This window comes from Octopus sinensis, linkage group LG6 (genome assembly GCF_006345805.1).
Source record: "Octopus sinensis linkage group LG6, ASM634580v1, whole genome shotgun sequence".
Classification (NCBI taxonomy): domain Eukaryota; kingdom Metazoa; phylum Mollusca; class Cephalopoda; order Octopoda; family Octopodidae; genus Octopus; species Octopus sinensis.
The window spans coordinates 97,158,746-97,174,389 of NC_043002.1; the positions used below are offsets into that span (position 1 = coordinate 97,158,746).

Here is a 15,644-nt window from a genome sequence, read left to right on the forward strand (position 1 = left end):
CATCGAAATTGATTCAAGGTAATGGATTATATATTAGTTAATGTGTTATTACTTCATTGAGAAGACAAGATTGAATGAGTTGTCCTAATGCTGTTGTCACAGAATTATATTTTCCCTAAGTAACATCCACAAAATGAATTCAGATGTGCAATAACAATCTTATGAGTGACGCAGTAAGATTATTTAAAATATGAAGATGCAAAATAATGGAAAATGGCTTACTTTTGAGTAATCTCTCTTAAACGATGAAGGCAGAAAGACGGGATGACTTTTGAATTCCTTTTGAATATTGGCCCATAAGTTAGTTTCCAGCAATTTCAGTTCGTTTTAGCTGAAAAGGAAGAACAATTTCCACACTAAGTATGTGTCACACAAATACAAACAAAATATCCTATGATTTTCTGTAAGAAATTCCAGTGAAACGTAACATGTAATTATTTTGCTGATCGTGGAAAATATGATTTTAAAATATGAATAACCTGCATGTATGTTTAATGTAGACTTTATAGACTTTATAATAGAACAAGTAAATAGAGTTTCTTTATCTGGAGGATTATTATGAGTGGAAGAAATCTATGAAGTTAATGGACAATCAAAAATTTATTTCAATATAATTTAGAATGCAAACCGACATCTCTCTAGTTGGATAATCGTTGCCTTGATGCTATACACGTACATACATGTATGCACATATATACACACAAACATCCCTTACATACATACATTGATATACATACATACGTACATACGTACATACATACATACATATATATAATTACGGGGACGTAGACACAGCAGCATCGGTTGTGAAGCGATGGTAGGTGGGGGACAAATACACACACACACACGCCTTCACACACAAACACACACACACACACGCCTTCACACACAAACACACACACACACTCACACGCACACACACACACACATACACACACACACATATATATATATATATAAATATATATATATATATATACTAATATAGGATGGAGTATTTTTACAGAAAAATATTTCATCAAAAAATGTGGCAGCATATTAAAATACCTTTAAAGTTTAAAATTGTAAGCAACTTATAAACAAGGGCAAAAGAAAATTATTTCTATGCCAAGATGCTGATAACTCTTACCTTGGCAGCACACTCTCTAGAAATGTTGTCGTTGATGACGAAATCAACGCCAGACACGCCAAGGCAAGGGCTGCCTTTGGCAGGCTACGCAGGACTGTCTGGGAAGGAGGGGGATCTCCATCATGACAAAGATCAAGGTGTACCGGGCAGTTGTTCTCACAACGCTGCTGGGCGGTCTACCAGCGTCATGCCAGGAAGCTGAACCACTTTTATACAATACGCATCAGAAAACTTCTCGGCATAAAGTGGCAGGACAGGATGTCGGACACCGAAGTACTAATACGTGCTAACCTGCCCAGCATCCAAACTATTTTGAGGCAGTCTCAGCTTCGCTGGGCAGGGCACGTAGCTCGCATGTCAGACGATCGGTTACCAAAAAGATTGCTCTTTGGCGAGCTGCAAAAGGGAAAGCGCTCACAAGGCGGTCAACCGAAGCGCTTTAAGGACACCCTAAAAGCCTCACTGAAAGCCTTCAACATCTACCATGACACTTGGGAGCAGTCTGCTCTAGACAGAGAAGGGTGGCGATCAGCTGTCCACAAAGGTGCCAACACATGCGAGACCAATAGGATCGCTGCTGCAGATGACCGCAGACAAGCCAGGAAGATCAGAGCTAACAACCCTGTAGCAGTTGCTACCATTCACTGTCCATACTGTCAAAGACTCTTTCGGACGCAGATTGGCCTCACTAGCCATCTGCGGACTCAGAAAAACAAGCCCATCCCCACTCCAAGATGACTAGATGGTCTTCGTCGCATCGGCAGACAAACTACCGCGTACGTGTTTGTGGGTGTGTATGTGTGTGTGAGTGTGTTGTATTTTTCAGGGGTTCTGTGTGTGTCCGTGTGTGTTTGGTTTATCCGGGTGGTGTGTATGTGTGTGCGTGTACGTTCTGTACATGCTGGTACTGAGTATGCGTTTGTGTGTGTGTGTATATATATATATATATATATATATATGTGTGTGTGTGTGTGGTGTGTGTGTGTGTGTGTGTGTGGATATGGTTTATGTAGTTTCCGGATGTGTGTCTGCTGTATTTGCGAGTGGTTTGTTTTGTTTGTATTGTTACTGCAGTGTGTGTGTATACGTGTGGGTGTGTTTGAGTGAGTGTGTTTGTGTGAGTGTGTCTATGTGTCTTGTATTTGTCGGGGAGGTGCGTGTCATTGTGTGTGAATGCTTGTGTATATGTGTGTGTGTGTCTGTGTATTTCTGAGTGATTCTTGTGAATGTTGGCATTGTATTGTATGTATATGTGCATGTTTTTTTCTTTTGTGTGTGTGTGCTTTTTACTGGGAACGGGCATATGGTGTTTGCGTGTATATATATATATATAATATATATATATATATATATATATATAATATATATATATATTCAACTTACGTTGAAAGTAAGTAAAGTTTCCTTTAGAAGCGTTGAAAGATACAGAAAATAATTTATTCTCAAAGGCATGATAATGCTAACACAATAGCATGAACATGATAAACTATCTATATATCGCAGAAAAATCGTTACCAGCCAGCCATGTGACTCGAACTCACATACTTATGATTACGCATAAAGTACTTTACCTTTGTTTACTTTCATCTTAAGTTGAATTTAACGTTAGCAGCTTATAAAATTAGATTTATAAATCCTAAAATTGCAGAACAATTTGTTACTGGGCAGTTTAGTTTAGCTTAAAGGTAAAGTACTTGACGCGTAATCACAGAAATGTGAGTTCGAGTCTCATGGCTGGCCAGTAACGACTTTTTTCTGCAATATATGTATAGCTTATCTTGCTCGTGCTATTGCATTAGAATCACCATGCGTTTGAAAATACATTATTTTCTGTATCTTATCTATCTATCTATCTATGTATATATATATATATAATATATATAATATATATATATATATATATATATATATATATATATATATATATATATATATATATATATATATATATATATATATATATAGATATATATATATATAGATATATATATATATATAGATATATATATATATATAGATATATATATATATATAGATATATATATATATATGTATATGTATACACACATATGTGTGTGAGGTGCCTACTTCTGGAATGGTAGGATGTGTAAAAACACGGCTATGGTGTTCGTGAGAAAGAATAGCATGTACATTACATGCAATTTAAAGTTCACAAAGTATGAAATGAAACTTAAGATTACTCTACTAACAGACAACAGTTGCAAGACTGATTTAGACACGAAATGGATCGGTAAAAAAGAAAAAAATGCGAAAACCTGATGTTATTCATGATTGATCATGGATAGCGAACACATAATGTGAATCGCAGCTCCCATTTCCTTTGCATTGAAAGTGTTATTGGTTAGTATTAAACTTGCAGTTAACTATAATTGTAGCAACTGAGGTGGGTCGAAGTGATCTAAGATAGATTACACTTCTCGAAAACAACATCAACAGATTAAGAGAAATATCAAACAAGTCGGTATTCATCACTTGAGATGAAGTGAATAATATATTTTGTTGTATTTCAAGAGGGTCACTCTGCCAATAATGAAAATACGCACTGGCTCTATTTCACTTCGAAGGCGGCAAGCTGGCTGAATCATCAGCACGCCGGACAAAATTCTTAGCGGCATTTCCTCCGTTTTTTGTGTTTCGAATTGAAATGCCACCGAGGTCGACTTTGTCTTTCATTCTTTCCGGGTCGATGTAATTAATACAATTTACGCAATGGAGTCAATGTAATCGACAACCCCACTCCCGCCCAAATTGCAGGCTTTAAACCTATAGTAGAAAGGATTATTATTATTATTATATTATTATTATTATTATTATTATTATTATTATTATTAACACACACATACACGCGCCTGTAGATAAGAAATAAAATAAAATCGTGTGTGTGTGTGTGCGTGTGTTAGTGTATATATGGAATAAAATCATATCTGAGATAACAAGTAATAGTTTCTAACAGTAAAACACGGTAACTATGCCGTGAGCAAAGGTGAGCTGCAACGTCATAAACAATCCTGACCACATGGAAAGTAGCATTAGCGAATTGCAGTAACCATATGTTTAGTCTCTGAAATAAAACACTTGATTCTGTCCTTCGTTCAAGGATACTGCAGTAACCTCTGTACTTTATCGATTCCATAGGAAGCCTGACTACAACCTTGTTCATACGTTTGTCACTGGAATCTAAAGTAGGTACAATTGTCATAAGCAGATTCAGTTTATTAATGGATTTATAGTAGGTGGACGAGTTTCCTATGTAGCTGTTTATCATGCCTGTGAATCAGAAGTAAGTCCAGTTGAAGAAAGGTAGAATCTATGTACTTTGACAAGCAAAGAACAAAATCAATGGACGCCACAGTTATTTTATTTTTTTTCTCTATCAAAGATCTGAGGTTGTTCTCTGCTCATTTGCTTGGCGCCGAGATATAATTACAGTTGGTCACAATGTTATCATAGGATATTGGAACGGAAATTATCCATGATAAGTGTTTGTGTCTGGCGATCGATCGAGATAAAATCGTTGACCAGGCAACACACATTTACAAATGGGGTATCAATCGCACCTGTTTTCTATGGCTAGTTGCTATAATCATACCGAAGTATTATTAGAGCTTTAAGTAAACCTAATGTGACAGATTAATGCTTCAGTAGGCTTTGGAAGATCTGGAAGTTAGGGATATCTTTCTGCAGTAAATCAATTTCGTCTATGATTTACTAGGTTTACAGAAACTGAGTTGGATACTTGAAAACTTTACTTTTAGTCCTTCAAGAAGAGGAAAATTATAAACATTCTTAGTAAACTTGTTTATGATCTTCCTGGTGTTGAACTAAAAGTAAAGATTTCGAGAAGCCAACTCTGTTTCTGAAATACTATTCAATCAGTTGAGACAGTGAGATCTATCTCTACAGGAGGTTCTCAGTCACGATCATAAGTGTAGGTGATTGGTGCTTCCCGACTAAAGCGACTAATCTTGTGTGACAAGAATGCCAGGTATACTCTGTACTTATAATAATGGTTTCAAATTTTGCCACAAGGACAGCAATTTTGGGGGAAGAAATGAGTCGATTACATGGACCTCAGTGTTGAATTGATACTTTATTTATCGACCCCGAAAGGATGAAAAGCAAAGTCGACCTCGGCGGAATTTGAACTCAGAACGCGAAGACGGGCGAAATACCTATTTCTTTATTACCCACAAGGGGCTAAACACAGAGAGTACAAACAAGGACAGACATAGGCATTAAGTCGATTACATCGACCCCAGTCCGTAACTGGTACTTAATTTATCGACCCCGAAAGGATGAAAGGCAAAGTCGACCTCGGCGGAATTTGAACTCACAACGTAACGACGGGCGAAATACCACTAAGCATTTCGCCCGGCGTGCTAACGTTTCTGCCAGCTCACCGCCTTCTCTGTACTTATGGTAATAAATATATTACATACGGGCAGTCTTCCACTTTTTCCAAGCAAGGGTGGAGGAGTTAAGTCAGTACTCTACACACTATTATTTATAGCTCTCTCTACTTCGAGTTTCACCGTTAAAAAAATGATTTACCTCATATTTCTCGAACTTTCTATAAATCCTTATGAAGTAAAAAAAAAAAAAAGCATACAATTCTCGCAAAGAACAAAGCTTCTAAAATGAATGGAGAAAATTCAAAGGATTGCATTATTATAATGGTAGGGCGTCTGTCATGTTTACAGAAACTGTGGGGTCGAATCCCATTAGCAATTATTTAGCTTTTATTTTTCGCTTTATCTACTTCAAGTTACACCGTTAAAAACGATTTATATCACAATTACCCTTTTACACTAATGGTAAAAGTCACAGCTTTTCCCTCCTATCATAATAGACCACAATACGTAATATTCCATTCTCTCAATCGACCTTAGAATTTAGATTTTGATTTGAAAATCTCCAATAATTGAACTACTTCCTTGCTTCGAGTTAATCAATACTAGAAAATTGTTTCTATTTTTTTTCTTCTAATTTATAAATTCAGTTACAAAAAAACCCAACAACAATGAATTAGATGTAATTAAATAAAAAACTACAAAAGTGAATATATTAGTTGTTTTAATCTAGTTTTCTGCGACATTTGTTATTTCAGCAACCCACTTGCCATAATTGAACTCAACGTTTATATATATCTAACTTCACCGACACTAGAAATGTCACTATAGCAATAATATAACATAATAACGACATAATGAAATGTTTCTCTTGACAAGTTAAGATAAACTAATATGATTAGCAAATACAGAACGAATATGAAAAGACATTTCATCGCAAACGTTTGACTTAATAGCAAATTAACACATTGATTAAGAAATAAATATTCATATAAGCAAATATCAAATTAGATGAGGAAGGAAACAAATGGATGTTTTTATAAAGAAATTCGCATCCCCTAAAGAAATAATTCCTACACTAAGTAGTTCAAGATTGAAATTTTGTTTTCTTTTTCTCTCTAATGACAGAAGGCAGGAAAAGACAGGGGAAATATAGCCTTTTTCATTTATCTTTAACAGCCTTCAGACTTTATGCTGCAGCCGTGCCGGAGCATCGCTCTGAAGGGTTTAATAGAATAAATAAAAAGCAGTCACATAATTTATAAAGCCTTATAATTATTCTACCGGTTTCTTATGTCAAGTCGCTTAGTTATGGGGACATAAACAAAGCAACGCCGGATGTCAAATGGTGATGGAGACACGCATAAACGCAAATCACACACACATATATATATATATACATATATATATATATATATATATATATATATATATATATATTACAATATACATATATATATATATAGATATACCACACAATATATACATACATACACATCTAATATATATATATATATATATATACATATATACATATACATATATATATAGAATATATATAATATAATAATATATATATATATATACACACACAATATACATACATACACACATACATATATATTTTTGTGTGTATGCGTGTGTGTGTGTGTGCGTGCGTAATTATAGGATCTGAGGATCTAAGTGTAAGAAGTTTGTCAGCTACGACCAGTCCTTGGTAGGTATACAAAAAAAAAATCAACGCTCAGGAACAATAATAATTTTTGGGGTGAGGGTTCTAGGCTTTTCCCATCTCGAGGATCGTTAAGCTGAAAAAAAAAGATCAGAACATATCTTCGGCGAGTTATCTTGGAATTTTTTAACGGCAATGTATTCTTCATATAATTGAGGTATACTCAGCCAGATGAGTAGCTAGCTGATTACTTCCCATACTCCCCATTGAGCAATTATTACATCAGAGGATTTACTAGCTAGGAGACATATGTAACCTGGATTTTATCTACTCTATTCCATCAATTTGGATTTATATATATATATATATATATATATATATATATATATATCAAGAGAGAGAGAGAGAGGACTTCTTTTCAATTTACGTCTACCAAATCTACTCACAAGAATTTGGTCGGCTTGGGACTAAAGTAGAAGACACCTCCACCTGGTGTCATTCACTTGGACTGAACTCGGAACCATGTTGCTGTTGATGGAAAGCAAACTTGTTACCACGCAGCCACTTATGTTTAGGAATTCTATATAAAGAAATAAATTTAAAGATGTTTACCCTATTTTGTTAGTAAGAAACGATAAAACAGTTGTATTTGACAGAAATATTTGACATTTACTGAGCGGCAAATATCTATGCGATTGTAGTAGTGGTTTATACTGATATATAAGTCAATAACCTACAATAATTTTATATCTTCAACCAATCTCAAATATTTACAATAGAAAACTACAAACTTACTAACGCCATCTCTTAGCTCAATTCTCTAATCAGCTTTACTAAATCCTAAATATTTCTGAAGCCAACGTTATTAGCCGACTTCGACTTAACGTTCATCTGACAGACGATAATATCAGCTTGAAACGATGATCGTTCTGATAATGCATTGAATTGAAATAAACAGGTACATATATATATATATAATATATATAATATATTATATATATATTATATATATATATATATATATAGATAATATACACACACACAATATATATATATATATATACATACATTATATAACATAGTATATACATGTATATATACATATATGTATATAATATATATATAATAATTTATATAGATAGATAGATGGATAGATAAACGCACATACATACATACATGCACACACATACATACATGCACACACATACATACATGCACACACATACATACATACATGCATATATATATATATATATATATACATATATATATTTATATCAACACACACACATATTTATATATACACACACAAATGTGTGTATTGGCACTGATTGACGCACACAAAATCGCCTATAATCATTCAAAAATATATGTTCGATGATTATTTTCCAGATGTCTACTGACTCACGAGTCTCGCTACGAGTTCTGGAGTCGAATGTGAAGAATATAGAGAAATATCTGATCAAAAACTCGTGCTTCCGGTTGTCGTCCTATTCTGTAAGTCTTGCACAGGAAGTACTTTGTTTCTCTTAATGTATACAGATAAAAATGGCTACCATTGAAGTAAAGGAATAAAGGATGTTTTAGAGCTGGAAACAGAATTCATGCATGCATGTATGTATGTGTGTATATATGTATGTATGTATGTGTGGATGGATGGATGGATGGATGGATGAATGGATGGATGGATGGTGGGTGGATGGATGAATGGATAAAGGTATGTATGAATCTGTCTCTGTATATGTATGTGTATACATAGGCATATATATATATATTATATGTATTCGTAAACATATATAATATATGCTTATGTATATGTGCGCATATATATATATATATATATATATATATATATATATATATAACTGCCAACCACGTATGACGTCCTATACAGGACAGTGCTACTGGTGTTTTCGCCTCAGTAAGACATCTCTTCCAGCTGGCTAACGACAGTAGTACTGTCCTGTGTAGGACGCCACACTTGGTTGGCAGTTATATGTTACGATTCCCTATTGCTACTGTTCTACATCTCGCTCAGAGATACAATTTAGCATATATATATATATATATATATATATATAATTATATATCACTGGCGAAAGCCTGTTTTTAGGGTTACCCTGGGTGTCTCGAGAAAAAGAATATTTTCATGGCGTATCAGGAGACCCTATGTATTGAGGGGGAAACGAACCGGGTATAAGTAACGATCATCTTTAGGTCGTCTTCAGGTCGTCATCGTCCTCCTTCTGCAATGCCACCTGTTTTTATTGGGTTACCTTGGGTTTCTCACCATTTTTTATAAACTATATACATACAACATACATACATACATACATACCTACTACATATATCTATATTATATATAGATATCTATATATATATATATAGATCTATATATATATATATATATTAGAAGAAATGAGGTAATCAGAATATCGGATGTTTATATTTACAGATATTTATTTATATATTACATTTTTTACATATATACCATATCACTGAGATCATTAGCGCTTTCTCACATTCTAGTGGGGTTTTCAAATCAAAATAATTCCTTTGTGGGAAATTCTAATCATTTTATAGAGTTTCGTAGTGCTGGGGAGGAACATACATACATATGTATATATGTATGTATATATATATATATGTGTGTGTGTGTGTATAGATACATGTATGTGATTGTATCTGTTTGTCAAATCTTTCCATCCTGCCCTCCACTTCTCCTGCACTATCTCTGTCACCTCTGTCCCCTTTCTTGACATTTCGGTCAGCATTCATCACTCCACTCTTTCCACCTCCATCCACTACAAACATGCAGACTCACACTCATACCACAACTTCTCCTCCTCCCATCCTAAACACACCAAGCTTTCCATCTCCTATTTCCAATTCCTCCGCCTACGCAGGCTCTATAGTGACGACCATCACATTGACACTCAGTCTCAATTCGTGGCTCCCCACTTTATCCTACATGGATATCCCTCACCACTATCCACACTGCCCTTGCCAGAGCACGTTCCGTGGACCGTGCATCTGCTCTCTCCCCCCGAACCCGTCCTGCCGACTCCCGACTCCCGTTTCCTCCTCACCTACCACTCCACCACCCCACGTCTCCAACGCACCATTCTCCGAGCCTTCCGGCGACTCCAGTCCGACCCTCTACTTCGTACAGATTCTCTAACCGACCCCTCCCCTCCTTCAAACGAGCCCACAACCTACGAGACTTCTTGGTCCACAGCTTCTTCCCTAACCCAACCTCCCAGCTCGGCTCGTTCCCCTGCTCTCGGTGACGCTGCCCGCGCACTTGCCTTTACCTCTCCAACACCACCCTCCTCACCGGCACCCGTTATCGACACTATCACATCACCGGTCCGCGGAATACCTCCGAGACATCCGACTCGGAAATGACACCACATCTCGCGCCATTTCCGCTCTACCGGTCACTTGTTGCAACACCTGTCCGTGTTCGGATTGTCCTTGCACAGGGGCTATCCGGAGTCCTGTTTGTGCCGTGAACAGGGATTAATATTCTCTCTTCGTTCCTTTGCCCCACATGGGCTCAACTCTCCTCCCCTCTTCATCTAACCTCCCCCCCTCGCCTCTCTCCCCTCATACCTACTTCTTCCCACCCACCTCTCTCTCTTGCTCCGACTCCTACTTCTCTTAACTCCGACTCTCCTCTTTTCTCTTCTCTCCTACTCACCTCCTTTCCCCCTTCATCGTCACCCTTCCCACCCTTACACATTCCACCCCACCTTCCCTATCCTTCCCATTCTACCCCACAGCATACAACCACTCCCACATACACCACCTCTAGCCACACCTCTACCACCACCCTCAGCCTAACCCACACCCCATCCTTGCTTTCCCCACTCTCGCCTCCCCCACATACCAACACCACCACATCACACCACCACGCACACACTAGCACTGACCAGCCCCACACAATCATCCACACACACATACACACACTCACACGTCAAGGTCACCAGCCCTCTTCCACACGCACATACATACTCTCTTATACACACGCACGCGTACCTTCGTTTTTTGATCACCACTACTTTATTATCTCCCCTTATTCCTAGTTCTCCTGGTTGACCCTTCTGTCCGACATTCGCCATGATAGATCGCCAGTCACTACACATTCTTTATTTTCTCTCCTTGTTTCTTTCTGTGTTCCTTTCTGTGGAAGAGTGTAGGCTCAAAACGTTAAAGAAGTTTTCAATTCCTAAGCGTTGAACTAATACATCTGCTTGTTGTCTATACCACCTGTCTTCGTCTTTTGTCCTTTTTTATGAATTCTCCCATATATATATATATATATATATATGCTATACTGTTTGATTCTGTAAATCCAACTTTTCTACTATTTCTTCAGAAACATATACATATGTGTCTATGCCTGAGTATGTGTCCATGCATGAGTGTATGTGTGTGTATATGTGTGCGTGTGTACTTGACTTTATGCGTGTTGATGTATGTAATATATGTATGCTGCATGTATCCAAAGAAGTGCATGGACGACCACATGTAATATGACTTCTGTGCATTGAACTAGTAAATGAAATTTATAAAGATACGTATAACACATACAATAGTGAACGCAGGTAGAAATGTTGTATAGAGAAAGAAAAGACAGGGTGCTTTATCAAGAGAGTGGGAAAATGAACTAGAGTACTACAAATTTGATTGGCCTTGTACATGCCGTAGGGAATGAATTGGAAATTGTGTTAAACTAGGAAATAATAGTTGTAATATAAGCTGGTAAGTTGAAATATGCAGTGCGTGGTTAGAGAGTGTGATGATGAAATTTTATTGGAAATTAATTCCCGTGAAGCTCAGAGTGCTGTTTCTGAGTAGAGAACGTAGAGAGTGAGAAATGAAGAGAGAGAAATTGACAGAGTTGTATAGGTGGAAGGATGAGTGAGTCTGTGTGTGTGTGTGAGAGAGAGAGAGAGAAAGTTAGAAGTGGAGAAAGTGATGTAGGGCGAAAAAGAGAAAGGGATGTAGAATAAGAGAATAAAAGAAAGATATTGAGAGAATAATTGAAACGGAGTTAATAGAAGATATGAGAGAACATATTTTGTGTGCGTAAGATTAATGGAAAGAAAAGAAGGCAGGGAGAATAAAAGTGGAGAGTAAAGTGGATGGGAACAGCCTGAATGAGTAAGGTGTAATTAACATTGAGATGAGGGTTGAGAAAAGTAGAGAAGAAGGAGGAAGAGAGAGAGAGAGAGAGATTGAATTTAATGTATTATTTAATCTTTCTTTTACTCACACTTTCTTTTCAAGGAAACACGTGTAGGAAATGTAACCGAGTGAAAGAGACAGGAATAAAATTAAGAAGGAGAAAGAGACGGAGTGAGGGAAAGTTCAAGACGGAGATGGAGGGAGATGAAGCTTAAGGGTCAGTGAGGATGGGAGAAGGGTGCATGGTAGAAAATTTGATTGAAACAGAATGAGAGAAATAAAGGGGTAAAACAAGTAATTAAAAAGCGGGGGTGGAATTTCGATAAGATGTCATTTATATAGAGGTGTAGGTAAGATAGATGATCGATGAATAGGATGTTGGAGGAGAATGAGAGAGCGGAGGAGTGTTAGAGATGAATTAAAGGGAGAAGCATGACAATGCAAGTATATTCCAAAAGAGGAGGGATAAGGAATGAATAAAATTGCAAAGGAACCAATAGTGAATTTTTGTGAAGTGTGGGCAGATATATAAGTATCAACAGAGTTTAAATAATAAGGTTATACTTTATAAAATAGACAAGAAAATGAGAGATTGAAAATATATGAAGATATATCAGGAAGAAATTACTAAAGGAAAACACAAAAAAAAAATGGGTGTATTTGTGTGAAATAGAGTAAGAAATCGAGAAAATATTGTTGATATAATTGTTAAAAGCGTTAAGTGGAATAATAATGAATTCTGTGAGCCAATGTCTTTCTTTAAAAGAGAATTGTTCCCAGATGGGAATTTTCTTTTCTCTGAGCAACAAGTTTAGCAATTGCCATTGTGTTGCTATTTTTCGCAGAAGAATGAAAATAAGGAACGCCATTTTCGTAATTAGGTGTAAAAACATTGAGTTCAAGGCTAGTTGAGAATTGGTAACTCAATTGCTTTTCATTTGTACGAAATTGATAAGCATGAATCATAGAGAAGACGGTTGACTCAATCAAGAAATAGGTCAATGGTTATTATTTCGCTTAGCTTCATTGGAATACAGAAAATAAAGAATAACAATCACAGATTTTCTGCATGCGAGCTGGGAAGGTGTGTCTTCAAAATACAAATATCGTTGAAATTCAATATACTACTACTACTACTACTACTACTACAATAATAATAATAATAATAATAATAGTGATACATGTGCTTAGTGTACCTTTATCAGACAGGTAGTCATGATGGGCATACTGGGCTTCGTATATTTTACCCCAGAGTCACTTTGATGGCATGCACTGCTCTCTCACTCAATAATAATAATTATAATAATAATAATAATAATAATAATAATAATAATAATAATAATAATAATAATAATAATAATAGTAAAATGGCAGAAATTCAAAAGATAGTGCTCATGGGAACTGCCCATATCCTACGCAAAATACTTTTCTATGTAATCTCAAGTTTAAAACAAACACATAATTTTCTTATGGTTTCTTAAACATTCCCTAGAACAACACTATGTACAAAACCAAATATATGGCACCCTAGGCATTACACCAACATGAACTTCCAATTTGTATCTTGAAGTCTCTGGGTGAGACTTGGAGCCAACTTGTACATATATAAAGCAAAAGTCAAACATAGAATGATAATAATAATAATAATAATAACGTGTCTCTAAAAGGAATGGCGAAACTTTCAAAATACAAAGACCTGGAAATGGAGGTAACCAGAATGTGGAATCTAAAACAGAACAATTCCTATCATAGTAGGTGCATTAGGCATGATAAAAAAATTCAGACACAATACATACAAAAACACCAGGACTTACAAAGACATATAACATACAGAAAATTGCACTACTAGGCACTGCACACATCCTACGCAGAACACCTTCCATACAACCAAACCATCAGAGCATCACAACAAATCACAGCACATACCCAAGCACACAGAGCTGCGCTCGGTAGTGAAGTGAAAGCACACTATAAAAAAAAAAATAATAATAATAATAATAATAATACCACTACTGTTACTGTTGCGGTTGTTCCTTCTACTACTGCTACTGGTATAACTTCTAATCTCACCCCCACATACAGTTTTTGTCAACGTTTCTCCCTACTACCTCCGTTCTGCGGTCATGGACTGATAGTTCTTCTTTAAGGCGATTAATTTCTGAACTTTGCTATGCTACACAATACTGAAAGAGATCCCGCTGAGAGAAGAGAGGAACAGAATGTATGTGAATTGCAACAAATGTCAAGTTAAATTACCAATTATATTCATAACCCTGAAGACTAGATGTATTGAGTAACAAGTTCGCCTGTAACCAGATGCGGTGACACCCTGTCAGTGACCAGGTTACAAGTGGTTCGACGAAAAGTTTGCCACTAAATAATAGACGTTTAAATATTTTTAATATTCATGTCTTTGAGTGAGTAATACGTGTCTTCTACGGTGTGTTTCCGTTAGCTTCAGCACAGTTTCAGACTAAATCATTACGAGTCAGTACATATCTGACACACACACACACACACACACACCACACACACACACACACACACACACATATTATATATATATATATATATATATATATATATATATATATATATCTGCATATATACATACACATACATACATATAATTATGGCTGCCCCCTCGTTATCGAGTATGGCCATTGCACGAAGCTTAACTGTTACTGGTGCTGTGATCGAATGTGATTTTTAGCCCAGCTAAAGATCTACAATGTCTTGTACAAATTGGCAACTAAGACCTTTACTGTAATAGCCGGCTGTAGTTGTAACTGGCTTCATGTACCTTTGCATGTCGTTTAGGTCCTCCTGCCGAATTACACTCTCTTCCACATGCCCGACAGATATGACTAGTATGTGTGTTCACCATCACCAGTGGCCCGATTGTCACTCATCTGTCTCGTTTAATGACTACGAAGATGACTCATGAGTCCAGCTTTACTGAGGACAGGGTCTTGCACAGACATTGCACGTCAGAATCAAAGGAAGATCCTTCCCTTCTGGAAGTAACATCGATGCCCTTCCTGACATCCTCCTTACTTTCTCATGTGCAACTCGAGATTTCTCAAACGTGGCTGTCCAATGCACAATCTTTCTCCACCTGGGGATCAATAGCTATGCACCTGGGTCAATCCCACTGCATTAAGGAGAGCAGCCCATAATCCTAAAAGAAAACAAGTCAACATCACTTTACCACTTGAGCTACAGTTTATGTCGAGTTATCCCAGTTACCCGAATCTTCCTTCTCCATAGAAATCATGGC

General features: G+C 36.5%; 1 protein-coding gene across 4 annotated transcripts in view; it reads right to left on the minus strand.

Annotated features, from left to right (window-relative positions):
• LOC115213473 (ras-related protein Rap-2a) overlaps positions 1 to 15,644 on the minus strand; it is a 230,419-nt gene that overhangs the window by 24,883 nt on the left and 189,892 nt on the right. For all 4 annotated transcript variants that reach the window (XM_029782466.2, XM_036504180.1, XM_036504181.1 and 1 more), the window contains one exon: positions 223 to 331. The gene's annotated coding sequence lies outside the window, so the exon portion shown is untranslated. The remainder of the gene's footprint in view (positions 1 to 222; positions 332 to 15,644) is intronic.